We start from the raw sequence: 15,489 nt of genomic DNA on the forward strand, positions 1-15,489 counted from the left end.
TACTAGCCTACCAAGAGGTCCTGTTAGGCTCCTCTGCCCTTCCTAGTTTTAGTTAAAAAGGTCATTTTTGAAGTATTTCCAGATATACCAATTTGGGAAAGATTGGAAATCTCATGAGATCTGTTTCTCATGAGATTTCAAGCCCAGTTTTCATGGATGCTTATTTTAACAAAACTTCTAAATCTTTTTGAGGTTTTGTCCACCACTATTTTCCTCATATCAGGGTGGTGGGTCCTCCAAGCTTTCATTGTGTATCATATTTTCATTTGGATTTGTAAATTTCCATGGTGATCCTTTTCTAGTTGGGGTTTTGTGGCTTGTTTTGTTTTCCCTAAAAAACCATTTAAATCCCCACCAGGATGTTCATTATTTGTCAGTTTAGACAATTACAGGATAAAGTAGTATGATAAATCCCTCAGAAAATGATGCATTTTTCAACTATATTTGTTTAAATAAGTATGGGTGAAAAGTTAAATCCCCCTGCCACAGGAATCATATGTAGGTTTCTAATTATAGTCAGGACATTTGTTTTGTGGCTAGGCTATTTTAGAATGGGCCTCCGTCCCAACATTAAACTCTGATTTGCTATAGATTTCTTCATATACATTTTTTTCTTTCCCAGTGGTCTGGGTACAAGTAGAAACAGATAAGAGCTGGCAGTGCTTATTTTATTGTAAACCTTATTCAGCCTGATATTTAATTATGTTTCCATGTGGATTTGTAATGTGGATTAATGGTTTTATTGTACTCCTGTGATTAGTTTCTGTTTGTTCTAATTTCTTTTTTGGCTCTCTCTTGACCTTGAGGTGAAAAAACACAGAAGATGTATTCCCTCAATTTAATGCCAGTCTGAGGTGTTTCTCCTGCATCATCAGATCAATGAAAAGTAAATAGCCTACACTTCTTGTTTCACAGTGCAGTATTGATCTTTCTTCAGCTTTTGCTTCCCTTTTTTCCTGCGTCTTGTGTCTTTCAACCCCTGAGACCGAAGTGATTGCCATAGATTGGACAAGCTAACAAGCGCATGATAAGGAACTAGTGTTTTGTGGTATACTCACATACACATGCTTGGTATATAAAGCCTGGACCTCTCTGCATTGAAAGAGAGGTGCCATTTTGTGTATGGCACAAGTCACTATTAAAAAGAACCACAGAGAAAGCGCTAGAGCAGCAGAGGATTTTAATCTTCACACTGATCTTTTATTCCTACAGCTGGTGCCAAGCTGAGTGAGGACATCGCTCCTCGAAAAGTAAGACAAGTAGCCTGCGAGGAATGCCATAAGCTTTTTCGCTTGGGCAAATGTATGGTACAGTGGCAGCCTCTGGGTAAGTCTGAACTTAATCCTATAGTGACCATATTATTTTTGTCAGCCCTATTTGAATTTTGAGCAGCAGAGACCTTCAGAGACAGTTTGAGAATTGCAATAGAAATCATTACTTTCTGGCAGAAAATATGACCTTCAGTGTCCTATAATATATTTTAGAGACATGCTTTGCAGTTAATACAGAAAACAGCTCAGGAAACTAATTCATGCTGTAAATTAAATATTGAATTCATCTAATTTCTTTGTGGTATTTTATGTTTTTAAAGTTTGCTTTTTTTCCAGAGGATGTGAAGTAGTTTTCCTTAAAATTAATTATAATGGAAACACCTTACTTTGTAAAGCGTAGAAATACTCTGTATAGTATCTACCTGTCCTTAAGTGTTACTTAAGTTAAGAAATCACATCCTTTTTACATTTCCTTTCTGGGCCCTTCACTGTCCAAAGTGTTCCCTGGCACCGAAAAATGGATAGATGAATAATTGATATTCTATTGCATGCTATGCAGTCTGTTTCTTTTGAATAGGTAGATATTTGTGCTGTGCAGTTCAGAAGTTTTCTGACATTGCTTTAGATGTATGGGAATACTGATTTTCTCTGTCTCCGGGTGCCTATTAGTCTCTGATACCATTGGAGCACAGCAAGCTAATGTAAATATAAATAAGTAATTTATTCTTTATTTTTTGTCATCCTTCAAATACTTAGCCTGAGCATTTGTGGCCAGGTTATCATACTGGCTCCAAAATAGCAACCACATATGAGCCATACAAGACATGAAAGATATTATACAGACTATAAAGAAAAGTTACAATTTTCCTTTATATCTAATCAGTGATATTGTATATTTAGTATTTAAAAAGAATGAATACATGATCATGGAGAGCATACTGTTATACCTTACAATAATTAACAAAACATTAAACCCTCTACTATGTAAGTCCAACAGCAAATAAGTTCTTGTATTCTATAATTACTACTAACACTATAATGATATACGAGTTTCATATGCCCTATGGACACCACTGCAATGCGGTTTATTGGCAGTATTTTCAACAGTATACTTTTCTAATATGAACCTTTGCTGTTTAACATGTTTTTTTGGAAAAAAAAAAAGCCAGTGCACACTTCACAAATTATGTGTAATGTTGGAGATATTCTTTCTTTTTCTAGTTTTATGATATTTTACACTTCTTGGAGCTAGATCATTGTTCTAACCCAAGCTATTATGTAATCCTTAGGGTAACCCCGCTGCTGATTTGAACACTATTAATTTTCTATTATAGTGTGCTAAAGATGTTCTACAGTGTGGCGCTCACCTGCATTATTGAGTCAATGACCAATTGCAGAGTTACTCTGTGGTGGTTGGAGCTTAACTCAGCCCTTTGGGATCTCATTTATTATTTGCAGATATTGATTTTGGAAAAAGGAAAAGCTAAGATGTGTGAATCTAATACCAACTTAGACCTAGCCTACAGCTCTTAACTCCTACTAGTCTGCTTACTGTCGGGGTGTGTTGTTTGAAGCTTGAATTCTTTACATTTTTATGTACAATGAACTATTTGCTGCTACTCCATAAAGATTTGAAAGCAGCCATATAATCTGAGTCAATAGCACCAAAGTTATATTTTTTACCTTTCAATATTTAAATTATTTAAAATTAATGATAATTCTGATTCCTTATCAATACACTATTTAATGAGACTAATTTAATGAAGACAAACCCAGTGCCATGGCTTGCATATTTCTTGTACTAGTTATACATTATAAAAATCATGTGGGAAAATGTTACACACTAAATAGAATAACTTGTCCCCAAACCACCCCAAGGCCCCACATGCAGGACAGTGATCCACACTTGTGTATCTATTTGCAGGATCCTATCTTACCTGTGTAAGAAACTGACCAACTTAGGGCCTGATTCAAACCAATTGAATTCAGTTAAAAGATTCTCACTTACTTTAGTGAGCTTTGGATCAGGCACTGAGTGTGGCTTGAGCTTCCATGTCTGTCATTAGTTATTTTATACCATTATGGCAAGTTCTTTCTTCATCTCTTTCTCCAGTGCTTTACCTGATTTTAAAATTTCCATTTTCAACAAATATGAAACTTTTGAGGGAATTGTGAATATAAGAATGTTCCTTATCATTCTTAAAATTAAATTTGTTTAAAATAGACTGCATTTCAAAAAGTTTGTCAATGGCACTTCTTCTGAGCCAATAATTGTGTAGAGTGCAATCACAGATTCTCTTGACTTTACCACCTAGGCATCCACCATATACAGGGTTACTCCTGAAAAAAGGCTTGCAAGATTAGGCCCTATATTTTTTTCCAGACTGGCACACTCTGAACATAGCATTCTTATAAGAAAAATAAGTACATAACCATTCTGGAAAAAATGGTGAAGCTGGAGGACAATGTCATGTATATTACTGTAATTTCTTTAAAAGGGAGATGTGTGAAATGAAGAGAATCTAATACTGCGAGCTCCTGGGGTCAGGGATTGCATTCTTCTTGTGTGTTTGTACAGTGCCTAGGCAATGGTGCCCCAATTGTGAATGGGGCTTCTGTGTACTACTGTAATATAAATATTAACAATAATAACGTAAGGATTCAATTTAAGAAAGTACCATATAGGATATCTAGGAGATTGTAGCCTGTAAAAGCATCATTGTAACATTGGGCAAAATGGTAGGAACATATATTTGGTGCATTAACTAATAATATTATAGCAAAATTTGTCCCTCTGGTTAAAAGCTTGAGGACTTAAGTCTTTCTGTAGGGCCCTAAATGAGTGCTGTGGGGAATAGAAGACTGCAGGATTTCAATGCAGTTCCTGCATACCTGCTGCCCCAGACCAAAGGCTGTCACTGCATCCATTGTTGCTCTGAACACTCAGGCAGGATGTGAGAGCTACTTTGGTCCATGAAGTTGCAGATTTCATAAACCCTATTCACCTGTTATGATCTGACAACCGCTTCTATTTTGTGCCAGGACTGCTGAGGTACCCTGCACTATCAGCCCCATTGCGGGCCCTAGAAAATGGACTCTGTACACCAGGTGTGCTTCATTTTAAAGGGAATCCTGTCTATGAAATCTGAAGCAATCACCCAGCTGTAATTTACCAGAGGAGCCACAGGTGTAATTTAATGGCCGTTAGAAAAATGTCTGACACAGCATTGCAAAAAAGACCAATCTACAAAGTGAATAAATCTGTTAGAGCTGCAGTGAACTATCTGTGTGGATTAGAACTTGCTTGAATATCAAAGGTAGAGAATTTCAATGGTGTTACCATTTTAACTTCAAGGAAAGTGTCTAGTAGAGTGCTACAAACTTGGAAGCTTACACTTCGCGAATATATTCAACTTTATATTCATATCACTGTATTCTTGTTTTCTCCCTCCTCCCCTCCCTGTTTTCTACATCTACCTGTTGCATCTTTTCCATCTGTAGATGTAAGCTGTTTGGGACAGGAACTTTCTTATATTTTATATTTGTATAGTGCTCAGCACAATTGACACCAATATTAATTGGGACCTCTGGGCACCACTGTTATGAATGAATAATTATCTGATAAAAGGAATGTGAAGTGCAAAGAGTGGAGGCAATAATGATTACTTCAATGGACTGGAATAATTGACAAAGATATGACTTATGCAAAACTGTGATGAGAAATATAAGTTAATAAAGACAGGGAAAAATAAGAAAAGAGAACACATGCTCAGTTGACATAAACAACAAACTGGAATAAATGAAGGATTTCAGAGGTACTGATAGATAAAACTTGGGCTGTATTCTTTAGAAATATGGAGGTTAAAAAGCGGACTTCGCAAAGTGTTCAAGAATTCTAAAGATAACATCCAATGCATTCTATATCATCCAGTGAATTTTTAACCAAGACTAACCAGGATACAGAAATATGAGCTAAGGCAAGTTTATGCACTAATGGAATTTGGGCAACATTTCTTTACATGGAAGTCTAATAATGAATGGAAACTACAGGAACCACAAGGAAACAATAAAAACAACAAATATGCATTTTGAAAAAGTTAGACAACTATTAAAAAGAAAACTAAAATGTCACTAATACGTAGAACGCTATTGATCCTTTGTTGATGAGTCATCAGCAAAAGTAGAATGCTGGACCTATGGATCCACAGCATGAACCTCTACCAATTGAGCTAATGGAGTACAACCGATAGAAGTAACAACTGAAAGCAGGAGCTTACCATGGAAGTGTTAGGCAACCTTAACTAAAGTTATCACTGCCTATAACTCTTTTGCCTGTATTCATTTATTTAAATGTATGGTACAATGTGATGGTATACTTTAAAAAAAGCAATTTTAGTTATAATGAATTTAAACAAAAATGTTCAAACTTGAGTGCCTAAACATAGTCATATAAATGCAGAACTTTGGCATTTTAAAAACAACATCTAGAAAGAGTAATTCAGTAGATGGAATACAGGATACAAGAAGATGACAAGTTGATAATTCTGGTAGCTAATGCACACACAATTTTCTTTAGTTTAACTACTCTCACTGTCCTAACATGATACAATAGCAAAACAATAACAAGGTTGCATGTCTGATTCGAAGAATGTTATAGAAGAGGAAGATTTTTGGTTAATCAATAATGCACATTAGCTACAGTTCATTAAATTCAGATGATTCTTCATACTGCTGTAACACTTCCAGTAAACAAATTGATTTCCTGTGTGAGGTTGACTTGTAACCACTTGTCAATTTCTGTAAAACACTTAGGGCCAACTTTTCAAAAAGATGCCTTTGGATTCACAAGCCAAATGGGGAATTGTAAGCATAGTTGTATTTTTACATTTTCAACAGTTGGAGCTTAAGAGCATAAATATTGCAAGTCTAAATAAGAGCACAAAAACATGGTGGACCTGCAGGGCATGGCCATCTGTTGAAGCATGCAAGGGCTAATTCAGCATAAACTTGTAAATTCTGCTCCTAAATGTGGGGGATGAAATTTACTTTTATGTAAGGATGACTTCCTGCAGAGTTTTGTAAAAAGAAAAGGAGTACTTGTGGCACCTTAGAGACTAACAAATTTATTAGAGCATAAGCTTTCGTGAGCTACAGCTCACTTCATCGGATGCATTCGATGAAGTGAGCTGTAGCTCACGAAAGCTTATGCTCTAATAAATTTGTTAGTCTCTAAGGTGCCACAAGTACTCCTTTTCTTTTTGCGAATACAGACTAACACGGCTGCTACTCTGAAACCTGCAGAGTTTTGTGTTACTCTATTTCCTATAAATATGGATATATAGGGTAAGATCCTAAGCTAGTATAAATGAACATTGCTTCATTTATTTCAGAGGAGTGATACTGACTTACAGCAATAGGTCTAGCTCCTCTATAAGATTTTGACATTGATTTTTTTTCCTTGATAATTTTACAACTATAATTTCTTATGATATGGTACAAAATGCAAAGGGAAAGCACAAAAGCAAACCCCAATATAGAATTATATTAAACGTTGTTGATTACTCATACGTCTTTCAGTTCTGAATCGAAGCCCAATCCATTCATAAATACTTAGTCAGATAATAGGTATCGTATTCTAGAACAGAAAGCATTGCTTCAAAATAATATTATTACAATTGCCCCTCACAAATCCCAAATGAATGACACAGGGTGAGATCCTCACCCCTGCTCCAGTCACTTTGCCTGGCAAGAGGGCTGGAACAGCATTAAAGTATCCTAAAAGTCCTAGTTCCAGTTGGGGAAGGATTATTCTGATGTGTGAACTGTGGAAGACAGGTGTATGGCTGCCTCCTGTGGACCTCTTATATAGGGGACGTGCTGGCGTGAAACTGGGGTAGAAGGTCACGTTGCGATGGTGCCTCAGCACACAGCACTGCACTGATTCTGGGCAGTTCTGTGGCACATGGTGCAGACCTAGGAGGCTGTAGTGACTTAGGGTTGTTTGGACAAACCCAAGATCAGGAAGGCACAAAGGCAGCTTAAAGTCATCACAGCCTCTAATCCCCCTCCCTCTCCCTGGTTGTGACTACTGCAGTATGCCTCTTAGGGTATATCTACACTAGCAGCTGTACACATGTCCATGCATTGGCTTGTCCCATAATCCCTTATTGGCCACACTGAAGCACACGTCTGAAGGAGAGTAAAGGGTGAGTAAGCTAGCATGCCGGAAGGATGTCAGTAAGTACATGTCTTAGGCTGTGGCATAGCCCCATACCCATGCCTGTTTGCAGTGTTTCATTAATTGTCCTCCCGTATACCACAATGCACTGAGCCCTTTTCTTTCTGACCCTTACATGGTCTAGATCCTTGTGCCCCAGTAGCGTGTGCTGCATTGACTGACCACAGCAGAACACCTTTCTGCTGCAGTGCTTACATGTGAAAATAGGAGCCAGTTCCAAAAGCAGTTTCTTGCCCTGCTGACCATGCCTGGCTGCTAATCCATGTGTGGGCAGAGGATACCATATTCATGGCTATGAAAAACACATCGCAGACCTTAAAATCTGGTGGTCTCCCCTGAAATCTGTTCTTTTATGTGCTTTTACCCTGTACTATACATATTTCACGGGGCAGACCAGCATTTCTCAGATTGGGGTCCCGACCCAAAAGAGTTGCAAGGTTATTTTAGGAAGGTCATGGTACTGCCAACCTGACTTCTGTGCTGCCTTCAGAGCTGGGCAGCCGGAGAATGGCAGCTGTTGGCCAAGCACTCAGCTCCAAGGACAGCACCCTGCCAGCAACAGCACAGAACTAACGGTTTGCAATACTATACCATGCCACCTTTACTTTGGCACTGCTACCTTCAGAGCTGGGCAGCCGGAGAGTGGTGGCTGCTGACTGAGGACCAAGCTCTGCAGGCAGCAGCGCAGAAGGAAGGGTGGCAATACCACACTATGCCGTCCTTACTCTGCCCTGCTGCTGGCGGCGGCTCTGCCTTCAGAGCTGGGCTCCCAGCCTGCAGCCGCCGCTCTCCCGCTGTCCAGCTCTGAAGGCAGCGCCGCCACCTGCAGCAACACAGAAGTAAGGGTAGCAGTACCGCAACCCCCACCCTACCTCCAAACACCTTTTTGGGTCAGGACCCCTAAAATTACAACACCATGAAATTTCAGATTAAAATATCTCAAATAATGAAATTAACGATTTTTAAAATCCTATAATCATGAAGTTGATCAAAATGGACCATGAATTTAGTAGGCCTTAACCATACACCATGTATTTGGCCAGAGCAGTAGGAAGATTTATCTCTCCTGGGATATTTCACAGAGGCTGAAGGAGACAAGCATTCAGCAGACTCCATCCAAGTGCCAGGAACACATAAAGCATGTGAGGCTTTACAGGAAGGCCAAAGACTCCAACAGTTGGCCTGGGAAGGCTTGTTATACATGTCCCTTCTACAAGGAGCTTGACTAGATGCTGTCAAGAACTCCCACTACTGAACCTGAAGTGGCTCATGATCCTCTGCTAAGCCCTGCTGGTCTCACTTTTCTGAGAGTGACACTGATGAGGGCCAGTGTGAGGAGGGAGCAGGAACCATGCAGGTCTGGATGTCCCAGAAGATCCAGAGGATGAAATGCATGTGATTTTACAGCTTTACCTGGTGAGCAGATTGAAGAAGCCTCCCCCACCCCACCTCCACAATGAACGGCCCCAAGCCATGGCAGGAACAAGAATGTGAATCTGGTAAGTTAGTGGCCCTGCACCCACCCCATCAATATTCCCAATTTTAAGATCAAGGGCATTTAAAGTACTGTACATTGACTTTTTCTCCCTGGAGAATATGCTGTGCATTGGGATGTCGCTGTGTATTTGAACCACAGTGCTGAAGCCACGACATTATCACCCTCTCTCCCTTACCAAATCCCTCCACGCCCTGCAACCAGCCTCCTCCCTCTCCCCCGAAATGGTCCTCAAGCGAGACAGTTCTAAATCAGGTTTCAGAGTAGCAGCTATGTTAGTCTGTATTCACAAAAAGAAAAGCAGTACTTGTGGCACCTTAGAGACTAACAAATTTATTAGAGCATAAGCTTTCGTGAGCTACAGCTCACTATGAAGTGAGCTGTAGCTCACGAAAGCTTATGCTCTAATAAATTTGTTAGTCTCTAAGGTGCCACAAGTACTGCTTTTCTTTTTTAGTTCTAAATCAGTCATTTGTGATGAGCCATAATTATGCATTTGGCTTCTAAAACTATTTTTTCCAAACACTTTATAAAGGAAAAATCAGTACGCTCATATGTCTGTGCATTGTTCAGCCAGCAGTCAGGCAGCTATGGTCGTGGGACCTGTGGACTGTGAGGGGTGGTTTGGAAAGGTTCTGGTTGGGGAAGGGAACAGAATACAGTTGTAGAAGGCTGGCAGTTGATTGTCTAAAGAAAAGTTAGTCACAGCCGTCTTTTCTCCCTTGGAAGATTATAGTATCTTTACAGTATCTGTCCTTGATGTCTGCCCTTTCCCCACATACAGTCATGCTGCCCATCCCAGGGGTGTGTGGATGGGAGAAGGATCAGGCTTGATTGTTGGTTAAAAACTGCAGTGTCCCTGTCATGGCCCGGTCATGGGTGGCCAGACCTAGTCGTCAGAGCTAGTGTCCACAGTCACAAGACAGGAGTCAAGAATCAGTTGTATCAGGAGGTCAGAAGCAGGACACCAATTGGAGATCAGAACCATGAATCAGGGTTGCAGGATGGAGCCTCAAACTGGGGCTGGGCTTCATGGATCCCAGGTACGCAAGCATCAACCGGCTGCCAGATGAAGGGCAGGACCATGGTTGTTCCTGCAGACCCAGGTTCAAGACCCATTGGGTCATGATGGTCCCTTTGCAATTGTCTGAGGCAAGTGGTTGTGGTGCTGAGCTGAATTTCAGGAACTCCAATGAAGTTGTGGTGTGTCTCTTTTCCTGTCCATTTCACCATTATAAAGCAAGCACAGAGTCAGGATTTTCTGGTACAGCCAAGCCAGGGGTGGGGAGTTTGTGGTTCAAATGTCCTTTTGCATTGTAAGGTTTTTTACCCCCTATTGTAGCTGAGAATATAGTCCACTTTCAATGGAATTGCCTCCCAATCCTACAAGCATATTTCAGCAAATTTCTGTTGCAGCAAAAACTCCAGATCATTCTTCAGGTTCACTGGCAGTGCAAATATGCTTGGTCCTCCGTCAAAACTGACCAAACTCAGTACCTGACTGGTACTTTGAAAATGGCCATGTTCTCCAAATGTTGGCCAGCCTTAAGGAAAGAAATTGTAAACTGGTAATATAGCCCTGCGTAAGGAATTCTCCCTCCATGCCCTCATCTCCTGTGAGCCAATATGAACATTTTAAAAGGTTAGAAACACTAATGGAGTTTTCTTATCATCATTAGCCTCTGCTCCTTCATGGCTGCAGAAGTTGTCTGAGAAACAAGTATAGTGAGACCATTACATTCCTGGAATGCTAAAAAGTACCAAAATTGTGGCCTTCTATAGCAAAATTATGTTATGCAGAAGAATTTCTTGGCTTGCTCCAAAGGCCAAAAAAATCATTCTCTCCTTGTTTGAATTGGCAGGAGCTTGGGCTCCTGAGACTGAAACCATTTCACTGAGAGGGCAGAAGAAGCACGCAGAGACAGCAGAGGTAGATGAAGAAGGACCATGGAGGCTGGGCTTATAGGGATGGATAGGAAAAACAGGGAGCAATTTGAATTCTTCTGGACACTGGAGGAGAGGTCTCTCCAGCGTGAAGTGGTTCGTGGACATAGAGTCATGCCAAAGGGAATGGGAGCATTCCCTAATGGAGAGGCCATTGAACTGGAGGCCAAAAGAGTGCAGTGTCTACCTGATGCTGAAACACCAGAGCCAGCCCATCAGCTGCCACTGCCACCTTCTCCCCTCTGCCACTCCTGACTGAGCAGGAGGAAAACACCAAGTCTCCAAAAATACTGAAACACCATTATGTACCAGCCCCCAAACCCATTTTTAGTTCTCACAGCTGTTCTCAGTTGTGAACAAATCCTTTGATAACAATACGTTCTAGTTCTGATTTCAAAATCTTTCCATTAAACCTTTTACCTCATACTTTTATTAAAATTTATGCTTTATTTAATTTGTCTTGGTCCTCCTTATTAATGCTGAATTGAAGGTCTCCTCAGCACCCCACATTTGTACTTGAGAATCTGTGACTGTGGTCCACTAAGCCTTGCAGAACGATTGATTAATAATGTTTTCTGTTCACATATTCAGATGACCCTTTTGATGGGCAAAACATTGGGATATGGGTGCCATTGATAGCCCCTGCACAGTTCAGAAATCCCATCCTCTGAAATCCAGCAATCATTTGTAGACCTTTTTATTATGGCAACCACCTGTGGGTAAATCATGGTGTTAACTGCCTCACCAGCCTGCACAACCACAGTCCCAACAATGGGTTTTCCAACCCCAAAATGGTTTGCAACAGACCTATAGCTATCTGGTGTATCCTGCTTCCACAGGTAATAGCAACCCCTTTCTGAACTGGTGTAGCAATCCTGTAAACTTTAAAGTATAGGCAAAAACTTACTAGTTTTTAATATCTTTATGGAATAAAATAAATGGTACCCCTGGTGATGATGGTACACAGTTAGCAATAAGAGGTCTTGAAAAGTCAGTTGAATAATACTGATCTGGATTCCTCTCCCCCTGCCCCCCTATGAAATGAAGCAGAGTTGAGACTCATTTCTGGCAGCCTTTGTATTGGGCTTTTGATGCACCACTCTTTATGCTTTGTGCACCTCCACCATCCTAGGATGCATAGCCCTAGTGCAATGTATCTCATTCTGGGGTGCAATCCATGCTTGTTAAGGGTTGTGTCACCACCTGCCCTGCAGCCTTACGTGACTCACAGTGCTTTGCTGCTGTAGCTCCCAAACTCGGCACATCACAAACAGCGTGAGTATCTGTGTATAGCTGCAAGCTACCAACCACCCTCCAGCCAACACTCTGGCTTCCACCACCCTCGGTTGCAACTTGCAGGGTGACCCCAACATACTCCCCATCCATGATTTTCTCCAGATCAGATATTAGAGGTCTGTTGCCCCTTTAAGGGCCAATATACAATAGTTTGCTACTTTAATTGGAATAGCCAAACAATTCAGTTTCAACACAACACTGGATTAGTTTTGATTAAAGAATAAAATAGGTTAAACTACCAAGGGAGATTTTAAGTAAGTACAAGTGCAAGGTATTAAAGTCAGAAATGGGTACAAGATAAATAAAGATCAAATGCTCCCTAGTAGCCAAGACTTGGTTCAAGGTAAAATCCTTACTACATGTTCCCAGTAACATAGCTGACTTAATTCTCAAATCAGGGCCTTCTCCCAAAGTAGAAAGAGCTGGTTCCTTTGTCATCTTAAATAAAAGAGCAAGTGAGAGAGAGAGAGGGGGGGGGCATATCTGGGGTGGTTTTTCCCCAAACTTTTATAGTTCAGTCACCCTTTGAAATGCATTTTCCTGGGTTACCGTAGAGGATGGAGACATGGAGTCTCATGGTGAAAGATGTTCCATGTTGTTATTTGTTAAAATACAAATCGACCTGTTCCTGCCCTCTTCCATTGCCAAAGAATGGCCACTTGACCTATGATTGCCAATCAACTTTGATGACACCTGGCTAGAGGCATCAGCTTGTCCTTTGTCTTTACGAATAAGTTTATTCTCTCCCTATACTTGTCTAGTAACCACATTTCAGCCATAATTTCAGTTTATGTTCAAAACTTTATAACATATAATATTGCTACACACATTTCACCGTGATGTAATTGACCAGTGAAGTGTTAATTTTCAAATGATACCTCATAAGGCATATTCTGTACAAAGATTATTACAACAGTGTGTAGGATTACAGGGGTGCATTTGGTTACACAAGGATTCTTAAATACTTGTAGGATAGATTATATTTTAAGGGAATTCTCATGCACACCTTACCCTTAATTTTGCAATTGCACTGACCACCTTCCCCTTCCATTCGTTCCCAGGATGGAATATAGAATGATAATTTAATTTCCTAATATCAATTCTCCATGTATAAATATATTTCTGCTGTCTCTCACTGTAGCTTTAGTGGAAAATAAAGCAGGAAGAGCCAGCACCATGTGACCAGCTATGCAGACCAGCAATGTGCTGTGAAAGGCAGTTTAAAAACTGTTGTCTTAGAGCCACAGTACATTGAAAGTTACAGCATGCAGGTGGCACTCAGCAGAAAGTCAGCAGGCCCTGGTGAATGCTCACCAAATGGGACCCTTAAAAATACAGGGTGGTGTGGGGGTACACGTGCTTAGTGGAATTTTTGAAGAGGGGAGGCCAATGAGGATAAAGGGAAAGTGAATAGCAGGGTTGGGAACCTATTTCTGGGGACAGATGTGCTGTGTTGGTCTGATTCTTCAGCAAAATTCTTTTAAACTTTCTTTTTGCATTACATTGCTAGTTATGGCAGTTAGGAATTTGTAGTAATACCTCTTGTTAGGAATCTTGCTCTGTTTCTTCAGCATCTTTCATCAGCCATAGAGGGAAAGACTAGAGTAAACATTTTGGGCTAGATTCTTTCCTGTGTTACAGAACTGCAAGAGAGAGGAGAGGGCATCTCCCTGACTACACAATTCAACTTAGCCCTGGTCTACACTACAGGGCTAGGTCGAATTTAGCCGCGTTAGATCAATTTTATAATGAATGCATCTACACAAGCAACCCCGTTCTGTCGACCTAATGGGCTCTTAAATAGACTTCAGTACTCCTCCCTGGTGAGAGGAGTAGTGCTAAAATCAACCTTGCTGGGTCGAATTTGGGGTAGTGTGGATGTTGGGGTAGCAAATCAACGTTTTTCCCAAGAGCTATCCCAGAGTGCTCCAATGTGACCGCTCTGGACAGCACTTTTAACTCCGATACTCTAGCCAGATACACAGGAAAAGCCCTGGGAACTTTGAATTTAATTTCCTATTTGGTCAGCATGGTGAGCTCAGCAGCACAGATGACTATGGAGTCCCTCCAGAATCACAAACAAGCTCCAGCATGCAGCGAACGGGAGACACTGGATCTGATTGCTGTATTGGGGAGAAGAATCTGTGCAGGCAGAACTCTGAACCAGCAGAAGAAATGCTAATATATATGCCAAAATCGCACAGGGCATGATGGACAGAAGCTATAACAGGGACACACAGTGCTGCGTGAAACTCAAGGAGCTTAGGCAAGCCTACCAAAAGACAAAGGAGGCAAATGGTCTCTCTGAGTCAGAGCCCCATATATGCCACTTCTATGATCAGCTGCATGGCATTCCACGGGGGACCCTACCACTGCCCCACCACTGTCTGGAAACCTGCCAGGGGGAAGTCTCATGCAACATGGAGGAGGATTTTGTGGATGAGGAAGAGGAGGAGGAGGAGAAGAATGTGCAGCAGGCAAGTGGTGAATCCGTTCTCCCCAGTAGCCAGGACTTTTTCATCACCCTGGAGCCAATACCCTCCCAAGGTGGGATCCCCGGCCCTGAAGATGGAGAAGGCACCTCTGGTGAGTGCACATTTGTAACTACAGAACAGGGTTTAAAAGCAATAGTGTTTAGACAAACCATCCCGATGAGTCGAAAGAATAGTAAATATGGCAGGCGACCAGCTTGGCTTAATGGTGAAATCCTAGCGGATCTTAAACATAAAAAAGAAGCTTACAAGAAGTGGAAGGTTGGACATATGACCAGGGAAGAGTATAAAAATATTGCTCGGGCATGTAGGAAAGATATCAGGAGGGCCAAATCGCACCTGGAGCTGCAGCTAGCAAGAGATGTCAAGAGTAACAAGAAGGGTTTCTTCAGGTATGTTGGCAACAAGAAGAAAGCCAAGGAAAGTGTGGGCCCCTTACTGAATGAGGGAGGCAAGCTAGTGACAGAGGATGTGGAAAAAGCTAATGTACTCAATGCTTTTTTTGCCTCTGTTTTCACTAACAAGGTCAGCTCCCAAACTGCTGTGCTGGGCATCACAAAATGGGGAAGAGATGGCCAGCCCTCTGTAGAGATAGAGGTGGTTAGGGACTATTTAGAAAAGCTGGACGTGCACAAGTCCATGGGGCCGGACGAATTGCATCCGAGAGTGCTGAGGGAATTGGCGGCTGTGATTGCAGAGCCCTTGGCCATTATCTTTGAAAACTCGTGGCGAACGGGGGAAGTCCCGGATGAC

The 15,489-nt window shown here is 41.2% G+C and overlaps 1 long non-coding RNA gene across 1 annotated transcript in view; it reads left to right on the plus strand.

Moving 5' to 3' along the window:
• The window catches only part of LOC119855470, a 144,799-nt gene extending 133,565 nt beyond the window's left edge, over nucleotides 1–11,234 (plus strand). Inside the window, exons 3-4 of the long non-coding RNA XR_006281617.1 lie at nucleotides 1,213–1,326; nucleotides 10,867–11,234. This is a non-coding gene — a long non-coding RNA (uncharacterized LOC119855470). The remainder of the gene's footprint in view (nucleotides 1–1,212; nucleotides 1,327–10,866) is intronic.
• The last annotated feature ends 4,255 nt before the right edge of the window (nucleotides 11,235–15,489 follow it).

This window comes from Dermochelys coriacea, chromosome 5 (assembly GCF_009764565.3).
Source record: "Dermochelys coriacea isolate rDerCor1 chromosome 5, rDerCor1.pri.v4, whole genome shotgun sequence".
NCBI classification, from domain to species: domain Eukaryota; kingdom Metazoa; phylum Chordata; order Testudines; family Dermochelyidae; genus Dermochelys; species Dermochelys coriacea.